Below are 13,826 nucleotides of genomic sequence, written 5' to 3'. Positions count from 1 at the left end.
TTTTTTAAAATAAATCAGACTGAGTCAACTGCTTCAAACCCTCAATGGTTACCTCTTGCTCCCAAATAATGTCTAAACAGGGAGACAAGTATCTTCACGATCTGTTCCAACCTCTTTTCTCAGTAATAGTCCCTCTCCATCACCCCACCTTGGATGCTTGTCACTACTAGAACTTGGGGTGCATTTTCATGCCTCCATTACTTTGCTGTTACTATTTTCTATGCCTGGCACCTTCATCCTTTCCTCCCACAAGGATAGTGAACACTATCTCTCAAGGCCCTGCTAATATGACCCCTTTGATGCTTTCCCTCCACCTTGCCCCAGGGGAGGCCACTCCCTCCTCTACATTCTCAGGCTGTCCATTTTCACCTGGCATCCTAGTTGGTAATGAACAGGTCTGGCTTTCCTCTAGATTAAGATTTTTCAGTGTCTGGTGCCCATGGGGCCACTGGCACCAAACTTAGCATCTGGTTTATGTGTGGTGCTCAAGAAATGCTGGTTGAATTGGGTGTTTGGGAAGTTTTGAGAATATTTAGTACTATAATTAATTCAAAAATGTTAATGATAGAAAGTTATGAAGAAGGGCTAGTGGGAGACACTGGTGAAGTGTGAGGTTAAAGAGAGAAGAAGAATGCTGGAGACCCTAGGAGTAATCCCCATTACTTTCCATTTATCACAGGGAAAAGTGACTATTGATTTTAACTGACATCATCAGAATATGTCTATTGCTGGAAAAATTTTTAGTTATTCATTCAGAATACAGTCACTCCCACCTCATTTTTCCGTGACTGTTTGAGGCTGACCCTCAGAATGCAGCTATGAAAGGCTCTTTGAGTGAATGTTTCAGACCGATAGACATAGATTTGTTTCATAATGGTGAAGAGTTAAGAAAAATATTTCAGAAATTTCAAAGACCAAACATTTCTGTATGGAAATTCTTCCCCCTTCCCATATGTAATCTGTTTGTTTGTCCTTAAAGCAAGTCAAGATGGAAACTACTTTGTGAAATATTGTAGTATTTATCAGTTGGTTTGTTCTGCCCTCGATTTTGCTTTACCCAGACAAAAAGAGTTTCACCCGTGGTCAGACTCACGAGAATACTGCTTGCTCAGGCCTACAAGCTTGTTTTGTTTCTTTCAACAAAACTCTCTGTCATGGACACACTCCCACTGCCGTCCAACTGCTCTCTTCTTTTGCAGAGTCCTGTGCCCAGTGATTGATAGGAGTTGGTTCTTAGCCTCCAGAGGCTGTGACTGGAACAGCAAGGCTTTATAAATATGGGGGACAGAGGGGAAGGTCTGAAGTGAGCTGCTAAATAGAAGGCCCTTAAAGGCCTTGGGAAGATATGCCTGGGACAATAAGAGAACAAAGTCAGGCCTTGTTTGGGGCACCTGAGGGGTAGCAAGGCAAAGGAAGGAACTCAGCCAAGACAGCTGAAGGCCCTGGTGAGTGCTGAGGGACAGGATGAGGCCAGTGATGAGTGGACAGCAGTCTGCAAGCAATCCAGAGAGGACAGCGAGAGCCGCGTCAACCAATAGCAACTTCTGTAAGTTCTAGAATGCCGTGGAGGCCAATGATCTTTATCCTGTCTCAAGGATTACTATGTGCCGCCACAGAGGTTTGTGAGCAGTCCTTTTCATTTTCAAGGGTGGTTCACTTTGCCCTGTTTTAGCCATGCTTTGGTCTCTTGTTTTTCTTATTTAAAATCTAGGTTACTGCTTATGGGGGGCGTGGCTCGGGTGCTGCTTTTCTCTGTAAGTGGATGTGTGCAGTCTGTATGTGCTTTCTCTAACTGTTGGGAAATCTTGATGCCCACGCTGAAGCAGGAGGGTCCCTTGGTGTGGGAAGTTACAAGAAGAAAGGAGGTGTTTACAGGCCTAGAGAATGAGATACAATGCTATAACCAAAGCAGACTCCTCCTGGGGTAGGAAGTCATACCCTCTCCAAGATCAAGACCATACCTGTGGGGACATAACAGGTCGTCTGCATTCCAAACAGTGTGAAGTGACTTTGCCTAGAAAACTGGAAAAATACTCAACCAGTGGATTTTCTCACTGTGGTGGCTGGGTGAGCTGGGTGGGTGTGTGTAGAGCTGGTTCTCAGTACCATGGCCTCAATGTGGCAATTCATTCAGCAGCCTGGGTTTAGCTGCTCTCACTGCTTCTGACCCAGAAAACGCTCAGAAAATGACTGCAGTGAAACGCATCTTCAAGGTGAAGCTTTCCATCGAGGTGGGGGAGGGATGCAGAGTTGATCCCAAGGGTTCAATTCTTCCTAAATGTGCTGGGAATGAGCTTTGTTTATACTATGACCCAGAGGAAGTCACTTCACATCTCACCCTGTTTCCACCAGCAGAGGTGCCTTCTGCTTGTTTTGCATAAGCCTTGTGCCTCCTCTGCGGAAGAGGCACAGAATGAACTGGGAGCTATAAAACCCCTGGCATCATAATTCTCTGCAAACAGCAGAGCCTAGTGAGCAGTGTATTTGGTTGGCAAGTGAGAGTTACTGTCTATACTTGGTCTCTGCCTGTAAAATGGTAGGGCTATGTTCTCATTGCATGTGAAGGGGATCAAAACAAAATAGTGTCCGCATTTTACTTTTAAAAAACCTGATGCTTAAAGCATCAAGATATCTCATAGAGGGATGTTCTTTAGACACCTTGCAGACATCATCTAATAAATCTTCCCCAAAGAGCATCTGGTTCAACTTCCTCATTTACTGAGGAAGATCCCCAGAGGGGAGGCAAATTGCCTGAGGTTGCAGGTTAGTTAATTGTGGCACTCTAGGTGGATCCCAGGGCTGTTGACCCATGGCCTAGTCCTTTCTCCCTTCCTGTCTCTTCCTCCTCTTCTTCTTTTCCTACAGTTTCTTAAAAAGAAATTCAGAAAAAATTACAATGAGAACACATACCAGTGGTAAAAATAAATCAAATAGGCCAGAGGCAGATAAATGACATCTCTAGAGCTATCGTTGGAGGCAGCCACCTCTAACACTTTCTTTCATGTCTCTCTAAGCTTCTCTAGGCACATATAGATATAAACATATAGCTATGAAGTGTTTGTGTGTGGGGGCTGTGTATACACACATGTATTTGCACATATGTCATGGCTGTGTTTTCCCCCTGCACTGGTCTACAATTGGACATCATTCTGTCAAGACATAGAGAATGATCTCTTTGATTCTTTTTTTTTAACATTTACTACCCAGCTTTTATTTATTTATACAAGAACCAGGGTACAGGCCTGCGCAGGAGGGTGAGAGGATTCACCAGAGACAGTGGGGAACAGAACAGGCAGACTGACGAAATACACTGCTGAGGGGAGTAGTGGGTGCGACAGGAGAGGTCTGCGGCACCATGTGGGGCCCTTGCTGGCCAGCCAGGATCGAACCAGCGCTGCAGAGGCTACAGACAGCTTCCCAGCGCAGCACTCAACGGCCCTGTGCCCCCAGGGGAGGCCCCTCTTTAATTCTTTTTTTTTTTCTCCCCTCTTTAATTCTTAATAGCTGTTGCATCTTATGCTTCTTCTGTTTCTCCATAGTGAGAATTAGAAGCAGCATCATGGAATCTGAGTCCTAAATTCATGATGCTGATGTAAGAATCTCTTCTATATGAGCATCTAGGGAGAGAAATGACTTCTGACAAGGTCACATTGCCCAACTGGTTTGAGAAATCTGAGCCCCTGCTTCTGTTTCCTGCTGCTGCTACTTATGGGTCCTTGTCAGGTGCCCTGTTAGGAGCGTCACATGACTTACCTCATTTAATTCTCACAATAGTCCCCTGAGTTAGATATCATTCCCATTTTATTGATGAGGCAGAGGCTCGTCAAGCCAAGTTTTCTTTAGTTTACACAGTCAATTAAATGCTGATCCAGATTTAAGCCCAAATTTGCTTGATACCAAAGCCTATGTTCTCTCTGGCCATCTGAATTCTATTCCACTGGGGAGAATGGTTATGGTGGGTTTGAAGCAAAGTGTTCTTTCATTGTTTCCAAGTTTGTTAGTTAAGCTAAGGGTGCACTATGCACACGGCAATGACGTGGAAGACCAGGCAGCAGGTGAGCAGAGTCAGAATGATGTGGTAGGAGGAACAAGAGGTGGCTGCTCTTCACGATGCATTATTGTCTGCTGTGTGCTAGGCTGTGTGGAAACAGAGTCGATTGATTAAAACATAGTCCTGCTCTTGAGAGGTGTATGGTTTCACAATGGGGACAGACTTGTGAGACTGTGTGAAACACAAGGCTGAGCGAGGCAAGTGCCATCATGGGTGGAACACTGCTCCAGGGTCTCAGGAAGCCAGGACTGTGTTAGTCTGATGCTGGGAAGGAGGATCCCTGCTCGCTAAGTAGTGATCAGCCATCTCAACTGACCGTTGACACAAGTGCAAGTTTCCACTACAAAGTAGGAGAAGGGCATTCCACCAGACAGATGAGGGCCTAAGGGACATGCTGAGTCCACTGTGGCTGTGGGAGGGGGAGCGTGACAGGGGCCCAAGAGGCAGGTGGGGCTAGATTGTAGTAGGCCTTGAATGCCATTGAAAGAACTTGTAGTTTATATTTCAGATCCAGGGGGCACTATTAAAATTTTTGAACAGGGGAGTGATGTGTTATCAGCTGTGTTTTAGGACATCTTGCAGAAATATAGCAGAGGACTCCACAGAGTCTACATCAGAGGGGCTGGGAGGGAGAAAGTGAATTCAAGAGATGCCAAGAAGTCAAAGTATCTGGACTTTTTCTGTGTGGGGTTGGACCCATTGTCCACCTTTGTGGGCTTTGCCACAGAAAGGACCAAATATTAAAATGACCAGTTTTCCAGTACCCCTTATTAATATGTTTTACTGTCAAAACTATTTGAAAGGAATTTTGCAACTATTTTTAATTTTGATTTTACCATCTTTTTCTACTTTGGCACCAGTTTTTTTTCCTCCAAGTCTTAAAGTATTTTTGAGGGTCCTCAAAATTAACTTGCAGATGTGCTGTGCCCAGTGGCATCAAAGTAAGGAGAGGACTGTTGAAGGAGAGTTTTCCCACTCAGGATTTATTGAGATTTGAGTCTTTATATATATTTTTAAAAATTTATGCATACAAGAACTGGGGTACAGGCCAGAGGTGCGGGGGAGTGAGAGGATTCACCAGAGACAGAGTGGGGAGCAGAACAGCAGACTGGCTGAAATACACTGCTGAAGGGAGCAGCGGGCGAGTCAGGAGTGGTCTGCTGTGCCATATGGGTAGCTCCCTGGCTGGGGATCAAATTCGTGCTGCAGTGGCTGCAGATAGCCTCATAGATTGCGTCTTAACCCCTTGTGCCACTAGGGAGGCCCGAGAAATTTAGTCTTTAAAGAGCAGTGGTGATCATGTCAAGTGGGGAGAATCAGAGACAAGTGCCAGTGGTGGTTCTGTAGCAAATCTGGAGCCCAAAAGGGGCCAGGCCTGGAGGTGTGAACCCAGACAGTCCTCAGTACAGAAAGTGGGAAGGATCATCTGAGGGATGAGAACAGACACCGACTTTGGGTCATGCTTATTTTTAAGGGATGGGTGGAGGAAGAGGGTTTAGAGAATGTGATTTGATGTAACAAGATATTGAGTATGAAGAACCAAGAAAATCCAAAGCCATGAAAACCCAGCTTCTAGAAAACGATGGTTAATAGTGTCTCATTTGGGAGAGGGATTATGTGGGAAACAACAAGTGGAGGTTATTAACCTTGAGAGAGACTCAAGTGAACCTCAAGAAAATACTTTTAGTAGAGAGCCAGAATTCAGCTATGGGGAATTAGAGTGAAGCTGTGGTGAGGGGGAGAAGGCAGTGAGTGCAAACTGCTTTTCAGGGAACTCGATGGAAAAAGGACTGTTTGAGACAGGAGACATGTCATGGAAATTTTGTGTTGGAGAACACAGTTTGGAGCTGAGCAGCTGAGGAGCCCTTGAAAAGGAAGTTGAGGTGGTAAGGCAGTGAGAGTTGGGGAAAGCGTTGCTGGATGGTATGCGTCTCTGGAAGGTTCCAAAGCACCAAGTAGGAGATAGGGTAGCTGGTCAGCATGGCCATGCTTGTACCTTGATATAGATGACCAGTGTAAGCTCATAAACAGTTGTCAGGCCCCTGTCACATGCAGAGCACCATGGGAGATGACCAAGTGCATCCCATCCTTGTGAGGGGCTGCAAGGGGCTCCGCACAGGGGCTTTGTGTTACTGCTTGTTCTCCATGCCACCAAATGCCTGGCATAGATTACTACATGCATGTAAGGGGCAGGACAGGGCACAAGGCAGGTTTTCTGATCCCATGCAGATCGGGTAAAGGAGGAGTCAGAGTCCTCAGTAGTTTTGCAGGTTTTTTATTTGGGGTTCACCAGGCATATGGCAGGCAGGGGTGCTGGCTGGGGGGCTGGGAGGCTGGCAGGCCTCCCAGCCCCCAGCAAGTCCTCACTCTATCTGGGCTCTCTAGCGTTCGTTCTGCTGCTTCTCGGCTGCGGCTGCTGCTGCTGCTGGTGCTGGTGCTGCTGCTGGTGCTGCTAGCGTCCCCCCGTGACGCCGCCCTTAAAAAGCACAGTCTTAGCTCAGCTGAATCCCATCTACCTATGCCCACACCCTATTCCAGGTGCCCGCCATCAGGCATGCATTCAGGACAAGGATCCATCATCTATCCTGATGGCGGAAGGGCAGAAAAGCCTGACATTTTCTTTACCCTACAGTCCACCCCCTCAGGGTTTTCTGCCATACAGTCTATACATATATACACAATTTTCTAAGCAAACAAACAATGCAGCCATGGCCCACAAAAGCAAATACATCAAATATAACAAAATACAATATAACAAAATACAACAGAACACAAATAAGTCCAGGCAGGGCACCAACCAAGTGCAAAAGACAATTATTGGTACCAGCAGATGAGCCACCAAATCTGCTGCCGAAGGCACTGCTCATACGAGGGAGGGGAATCACTCACGGCATCTACTATATCACACCAGGAGCCGTCAGGCTTCCTGGCCTTCTCTGGCTGTAGTCTAGGCTACAAGGCACACAGCATCCACCCCCAGGATGTACTAGCTCTGGGATTGGCAATTTTATTCTGTTGGGGGTAATCGCCAACCCTCAGGGTTTCTGTCTGCAGTCGCTCCAACACTCGGCCTTCATGGCCACCCATGCGACTCACAGACCCCTGCTCTCAAGCCAACCCACTGCACAAGCACATGGGTTGGGGATCCAAACTTTGCATTTGGCTTGGGCTCCACCCCAAGCCACATTCCCCACCCGTCCCACAAGGACGGGCTCCTCAGCTCCTCACCCTCACTCAAGAATGAGCAGGGCATCACCCATAGGTGATTTTACGAGACTCACAGGGCTTTCAGCATACCCAGGCTGCTTAACAGCCGCTTTAGGGCTTCTCAACTTAGCATCAGTACCAGCTTTTGCCACCTTAGTTGGCTTTTCTCCTCCACCTGGCCACTGGGCATACACAGGCTGCTTTTGGCCATCTAGGCCCACTGGCCACCCCCAGATTCTCAAAAAATAAACATAACCTGCTAAGGTCCTCCGCCTTCTGGCGGGATTGTCAGTCCAAAATCATCAGTTCATCAGTCTATCAGTCCATTGGCCTCTCCCTGCTTCAGCAATGGCCTGCTGCCTCAGGGGTCATTGGCTGGTCCTTTCCGGTGTCGTTGGCTGGTCCTATCCGGTGTCGTTGGCTGGTCCTTTCCGGTGTCGTTGGCTGGTCCTTTCGGGCGTCTCCTTCACGCCAGGTCTCATCCTGTAGCTCGTGGACGTATCCATCTTCTATACCGCCATGGTGCCTCCAGCGTCGTCACAGGCAAAGTCTGTTCTCCTTAGTCCCTCCAGGTCTTCGGAGGGCTCCAATACCCGTCTGCATGGATCTTGCCGACATACGCCAATTGTAAGGGGCAGGACAGGGCACAAGGCAGGTTTTCTGATCCCATGCAGATCGGGTAAAGGAGGAGTCAGAGTCCTCAGTAGTTTTGCAGGTTTTTTATTTGGGGTTCACCAGGCATATGGCAGGCAGGGGTGCTGGCTGGGGGGCTGGGAGGCTGGCAGGCCTCCCAGCCCCCAGCAAGTCCTCACTCTATCTGGGCTCTCTAGCGTTCGTTCTGCTGCTTCTCGGCTGCGGCTGCTGCTGCTGCTGGTGCTGGTGCTGCTGCTGGTGCTGCTAGCGTCCCCCCGTGACGCCGCCCTTAAAAAGCACAGTCTTAGCTCAGCTGAATCCCATCTACCTATGCCCACACCCTATTCCAGGTGCCCGCCATCAGGCATGCATTCAGGACAAGGATCCATCATCTATCCTGATGGCGGAAGGGCAGAAAAGCCTGACATTTTCTTTACCCTACAATGCATTTGTCCACACCATGGCAGATTTGCTGCACCTGTGTCACCACATACTGAGGCAGGTGCCATCCCCTCTCTTCTTTTTTAGTGTTCTTTTGTGCAACATATGACATATGTGACACACGTGGAAGCTTGGAAGCATAGTAATAAAGCAACTATTCTTTTTAAATTTTTAAAACTTTTCTTACATTGTTCTTTTTCATACAATTATTTGATTTCTCCCCTCAGGGGTAGTCTCCATAGTTCTCCCACCACCGTATCACCTGTGAACCGTCACCATAGTCCATGTGTTCTTCCCTCCCATTTTGACCCCTCTCACTCCCCTCATGTAGGCCTCAAATCTATAGTTTGCCTGTAAGTTTTGTCTTTTTCCTGACCCTCTGTAGGTTTCCCTATATTCCATCTATAAATGAAACCATCTGATATTTTTCTTTTTCCTTCTGACTTATTTCACTGAGCATAATCCATTCCAGCGCCATCCATGTTGCTGCAAATGGCATGAGTTTATCTTTTTTGATCACTGAGTAATAATCCATTGTGTATTATATGCCTCATCTTCGTGACCCACTCATCTGTTTTTGGGCACTTGGGTTGTATCCATATCTTAGCTGTTGCAAATGATGCAGTGACCATTCTTGTATTCTCACTTTTGCACCTACCTCCATTCCCCTCCCCTTTTCTCCATGCCCAGATACCTCAGGTCCTATTTCTCTTGAGAACGTGGACACATTTATATTGGGACTCTTCCTGTGCCTCTCAATGCTGAATTCTGGGGCACCTGGGCTTTCTTTAAAGCAGGGAAAGAATAGATGATGATCCTTTAGGGGAAACAAAGGGGCTCATTCAATGAGTTGGTGAAAAGTGAGCCTGCTGGTGATGATGATAAGGGAGGATCTTCTTTCCCGAAAGCTCTCTGGGTGTGAATGCGTTTTCTTTGCTTGGTTCATGTCACTGGGGGTTTTCCTTCATGTCCACCGAACCAGAGGGCTCTTTGCTAGGAAATCCAGTTCCTGCCATCCCAGACTCTATTTGGGGGAAGGGCAGAAGCCCAAAGTTCAGGCCACATTTGCTCTCTTGGAGTAAATTTTTCTTTGACTCTAGGAGTATGAAGTATTTCATTCACTGGGAAATATGTGACTTCAGTTTTTGCCAACTTTACCTTTCGTCACTGAGATGAGGGGGGAGACAAACTTTTTACTCATACTCTTTTCAAGGACGCTTAAATTTTTCTTTTTCTTTCTTTCTATTTATAAATATAATACAAATTTTATTAATTTATAAAATATTGCAGAAATACACACTGTAGAAAGTTAAAGTTCCTCATCCACCTTTCTTATCCCCTTTTACTACAATTTGATGCATATTTCTCCAACATTTTACACATATACTAATAAAATAAACAATTGCTATTTATGTGTACTTTTTTTTTTTTAAGATTTATTTATTTATCTATGCAAGCACTGGGTACAGTCAGAAGCGCGGGAGGGTGAGAGGATTCACCAGAGCCAGAGCGGAGAGCAGAACAGGCAGACTGACGAAATACACTGCTGAGGGGAGCAGCGGGCGGCAGGAGAGGTCTGCGCGCAATGTGGGACCCTCACCCAGTGGCCAGGGATCGAACCGGCGCTGCAGAGGCTGAGGGCAGCTTTGCAGCCCAGCGCTCAACCTCTGTGCCACCAGGGGAGGCCCTATGTGTACTATTTAACAAGGTCATTTTACCACATACACATACCCCTAGATTTTCCTTATTCAAAATGGTTCCTTTGTGTGGAAGAACCATACCTTATTTAACCAGTTTTTAAGTGATTAGTTTGTTTTTATTTTTTGGTGTGTTTTTGTTTTTGCTCTAACCAATATTACAGAGCTAGTTTTAAACTGCTAGGGTGTTCAGTAATAAGAGGCTCATTAATGAGTCCAAGTGGAAATGGCAGGTTGGCCTCTGTGCCCCTCCATGCTTTCCTCACAAAACAGTGAGAGATCTCTCCATCATCCAAGGGCCGCCTGCCCCTTTTAGGCACCAGGCGCCAGCCTTTTGTTAGGAAGTGTTCTTGGACCAGATAACACTGCCATTTTGTTTTGAGTTTCTGCTTTCCTTCCTTCTTTTCTGCCTCCTCCTCCTTCCTTCCTCTTACTAACTCAGTGTCCAATTGCAGGTTCCTCGCTGGTTCTCTCTTCCAGTCACAGTCACCTAAGAATGTCTAGGCTCTCCATGTCTTACCCTCCTCCACAGGGCCTCACGCTCCCCTCCCTTTGATCTCATTTTATCCCCTGCTCGAGTTTCCAGTTTCTTTTAGGTGGAGCCCTTGTTAATATCCCCTGGCTTCTCCTGTGGTGTCATCTGCAAAGTATACTAAATCTACGCTTCCCCAAATCATCTACCCTAACCTTTAAAGGATGTAAATACAAACCGAGTTAACACAGTTGCCCCTTGGCCTGATATCACCTGGTACTTGTCCTCACCCTCTGTACTGTAAATAGTAAATTTCCATTCCTTGTGAGGCGACTTCATTTCTAGTGGAAACTCCTGCTCTCTGGCGTGGCACAGAGTACATGCTTTGGCTGTGGTCTCACCTGGCTTCCAATCCCGGTTCCAATCCCTGTTACCTACTATGGCCTCAGTAGGTAACTTCATCTTTTTGATTTTCATTTTCTTCTTCAGTAAAATGGAAATAATGATACCCTTCTTGCAGATAGGATTGTGCTTTAGACTGGATAAAAATGTGTGTCAGATGTCTGTATGGTAAGTGGAACAAAAATGATAGCTTCTATTGTCATGATAGCTTGGTTTCTTGTTAGCAAATTTGTTAATTTTTAGCTGAGTTCATTATGTTGTAAGGGGTAAAAGAATCCATGCACCCGAGATCCGACTAGAAATGGATCCCATAATTATGTAAAATTTTGAACATAAATATTTGTGCCAACTAGCATTCCTGGCAATAATAAATAAAATAATGCAACAAATTTAGGAGAAGAATTCAGATGTCTCTTTGAAATCGCTTATGCTAGAAATAATTTGTATTTCCCAGAGAATAGCTATTCCTTTGTACCCCAAATGTTTTCCAGCATCTGGATATTTTTTCTCTCTGAGGTTCAGTAGTTGAGTTGAAAGATACTCTTTGTGGTTTGATTATTACCACAAATATGCACCAAAGGGCTTCTAAACAAAGACTTTCCTAGATCATTTGAGGGATTGCCATAGATTAAAATGGAGATGGTTCTCTCTGTACCTTTGGTGCTTGCTTGCTGCGTTTTGGGTTTCAGGCTCTGCATTCTGGAGTTACTTGGCTTGATGTCCACTCTTTACAATTTTGGTGCTAATTCCTCAAGGTGATACAATGGGCCGTATGGACAAATCATAAGGAAATTAAAACGTGAACCCAAATTTTCATTGAGTCCCAGAGAAAAACCAAGAACTTTGTTCCTCACAAATGCAGGTAGTGAAATCATCCACAGTCCCACAGCACATCAACAATATCTCCTGCCAGCTTTATCTCTTTGTGCTAGCAATTCTCATGCCTCCCTACAGCAGTTCTCCCACACCTGACACCAGCCAGTCTCTCTTCCAGTGCCTACCAGGAACAAATTCTTGAGGATCCCTACCCCTTTTAGGAGCAGCCACCTCATTTGAGGTATTTCGAATTCCTACATGGACAGGCATTCCATAAACCCTGGGAATCTTCCATAAACTGTTCATTGCCCTGGATGGAGCAATTCATAAACTCAAGGCATTGTTTGCAAAGTTTGCTCCTACTAATCCTTTTGGGGCAAGTTGGATAGTATAATACCTGACTTTTCAATGGAAAAAGTAAGAGAAATGACTTGCCTAGTGTATCCCAAAGTTATTACCAAGACTGAATTTTCTCTTCAAATCCTGGCTACACTTGCTCCTTTGCTGAACTTGGCTAAGCCTCATGTGGACTTCATGCTGAGCTAGCTTAGCAGATGGCTCAAAGGCAGGCCAGCAGTGCCCAGAAAGTTGGATGGTCTGATGCTGAGGGGAAGAACTTAGTGGGCTCCTCCCTCCCTCCTGCCGGATGTTGCCTCTCTGGTGGCTGCTGTGGAGAGTCTTGGTGAAGGACTCTTGGCCCGACCTTGTAATGTGAGCGGTCGTCCGGAAGCTTCTCTCCCTTCTCAGGAGGTGAACTGCCTTGTAAAATACCAGCAGTCTTGTCTGCTCCTGAGGCAAGCTACCTGGACACACAGCCTCTTGAGGATTACTGTGTTTTGCCTGCTTGAGCTAGGGGGAACCTTCAGACCCCAGCATTAGTACATTGCTGTTTTTGCTTCCCTCCCTGGAACCAGGGAAGGAGGCTCTGCGGCCAACTGGGCTGTGTTCATCCTTGCCATCTGCCAGGCCTCACTCCTCGGGCTGGAGCCTGGGCTGCTGCCAGTGCTTCCGCAGTTGCCTGGAGTCCCAGCTCAACCCAGGTGTCCCGCTGGGGTCGAGTTCCAGCCCTGCTCTGCAGCCTTGTGAGAGAAGCTGGGGAAGGGTGGGGTCCAGTGAGTTCCCGCTGAGGCAGTCATGGTGGATAGGCCCGACTGAGTTTCTCCCTGCTGGCACTCAGACACTACAGCCGCCTGGTTTTCTTGCTTTGTTGTGTGTTTGGTTTTAGTGGGTTTCATGGTCCCAATAACTACAAGAGGAATTGTATGAAAATCTAAGTTTGGAGGCCACGTACTAAGCTCACACTTCTCTCCAGCTGATTGTTACAGCACAGAGGGAATGCTATCTTGTGATAGAAATATTTTCTTTAATACAGTTCTTTCCTTTTTCATTTCCCAAAACATTTTTAAAATACTTCTAGAGTGTTATCTTCATATATCATAAAGAATAATCGTGTTTAGAGTGAGATCCCCTCTGGTGATGGGCATCTCTGATCTCCACAGTTGAACTACCAGTGGTGAAAGGAGTTCTTGCTAGACTTCTCATAGCATCTCGTTGACAGTCTGTGTCTCTCACATTCTCTCCCTCTTTTTGCTTTTTCTGAGCTGTTGCTGCTGCTTTTTGGTTTAGCTCATTGCTGCCCAAAGCGTTCTGCTGGTTGGGAAGCTATTGGCCTGGTTAGTAGAGCATGAGGGCCGCCCTCTCTTCCACGGAGCCAACTGGTTCCAGGCATCCCTGCTGTCGTTTGACCACAGTGGTTGTGAAAGGCACCTGCTTTCTGGCAAATGGCCATAAACGAAGGGCAAGAGCCCCAAGGATGATCTCATTCAGGCGCAGTTTCCTGAGGGTGGTGCTCCTCCATCTGAGGGCCATAGCTGCACCTCTCAGTCAACGCCGCTCTGCCCAGTGAACTCACTGGTTGGAAAGTTTCTGGGGTTAGGTAGCGATAGTATTTTGTTCACCTGGAAACAGTACCAGGTTTCTCAGTTTTCCCCTTAATGAAGGGCAAGGCCTTGGCTGGAGGCAGGGTTGAGTCTCCCAGCGTCTTTAAGGATGGGATGGAGGGTATGTTGAGGAGGTTTCCTCTCACCCTTGTGGCTTCCTGAGCCTG

The 13,826-nt window shown here is 46.5% G+C and overlaps 1 protein-coding gene across 4 annotated transcripts in view; it reads left to right on the top strand.

The window, feature by feature from the left end:
- Nucleotides 1-13,826, top strand: part of SPTB (spectrin beta, erythrocytic) — a 157,364-nt gene that overhangs the window by 52,364 nt on the left and 91,174 nt on the right. Inside the window, exon 1 of one of the 4 annotated variants that reach the window (XM_037503506.1) lies at nt 1,344-1,546. The exons of the other annotated variants lie outside the window; for them this stretch is intronic. The gene's annotated coding sequence lies outside the window, so the exon portion shown is untranslated. Of the gene's footprint in view, nt 1-1,343; nt 1,547-13,826 lie in introns of those variants that run through there. 4 annotated transcript variants of the gene reach the window in all.

The sequence above is a fragment of the Talpa occidentalis genome, unplaced genomic scaffold (assembly GCF_014898055.3).
Source record: "Talpa occidentalis isolate TD23 unplaced genomic scaffold, MPIMG_talOcc4v2.1 talOcc4.11, whole genome shotgun sequence".
NCBI classification, from domain to species: Eukaryota; Metazoa; Chordata; class Mammalia; order Eulipotyphla; family Talpidae; genus Talpa; species Talpa occidentalis.
This window is presented reverse-complemented; position numbering and strand designations above follow the sequence as displayed.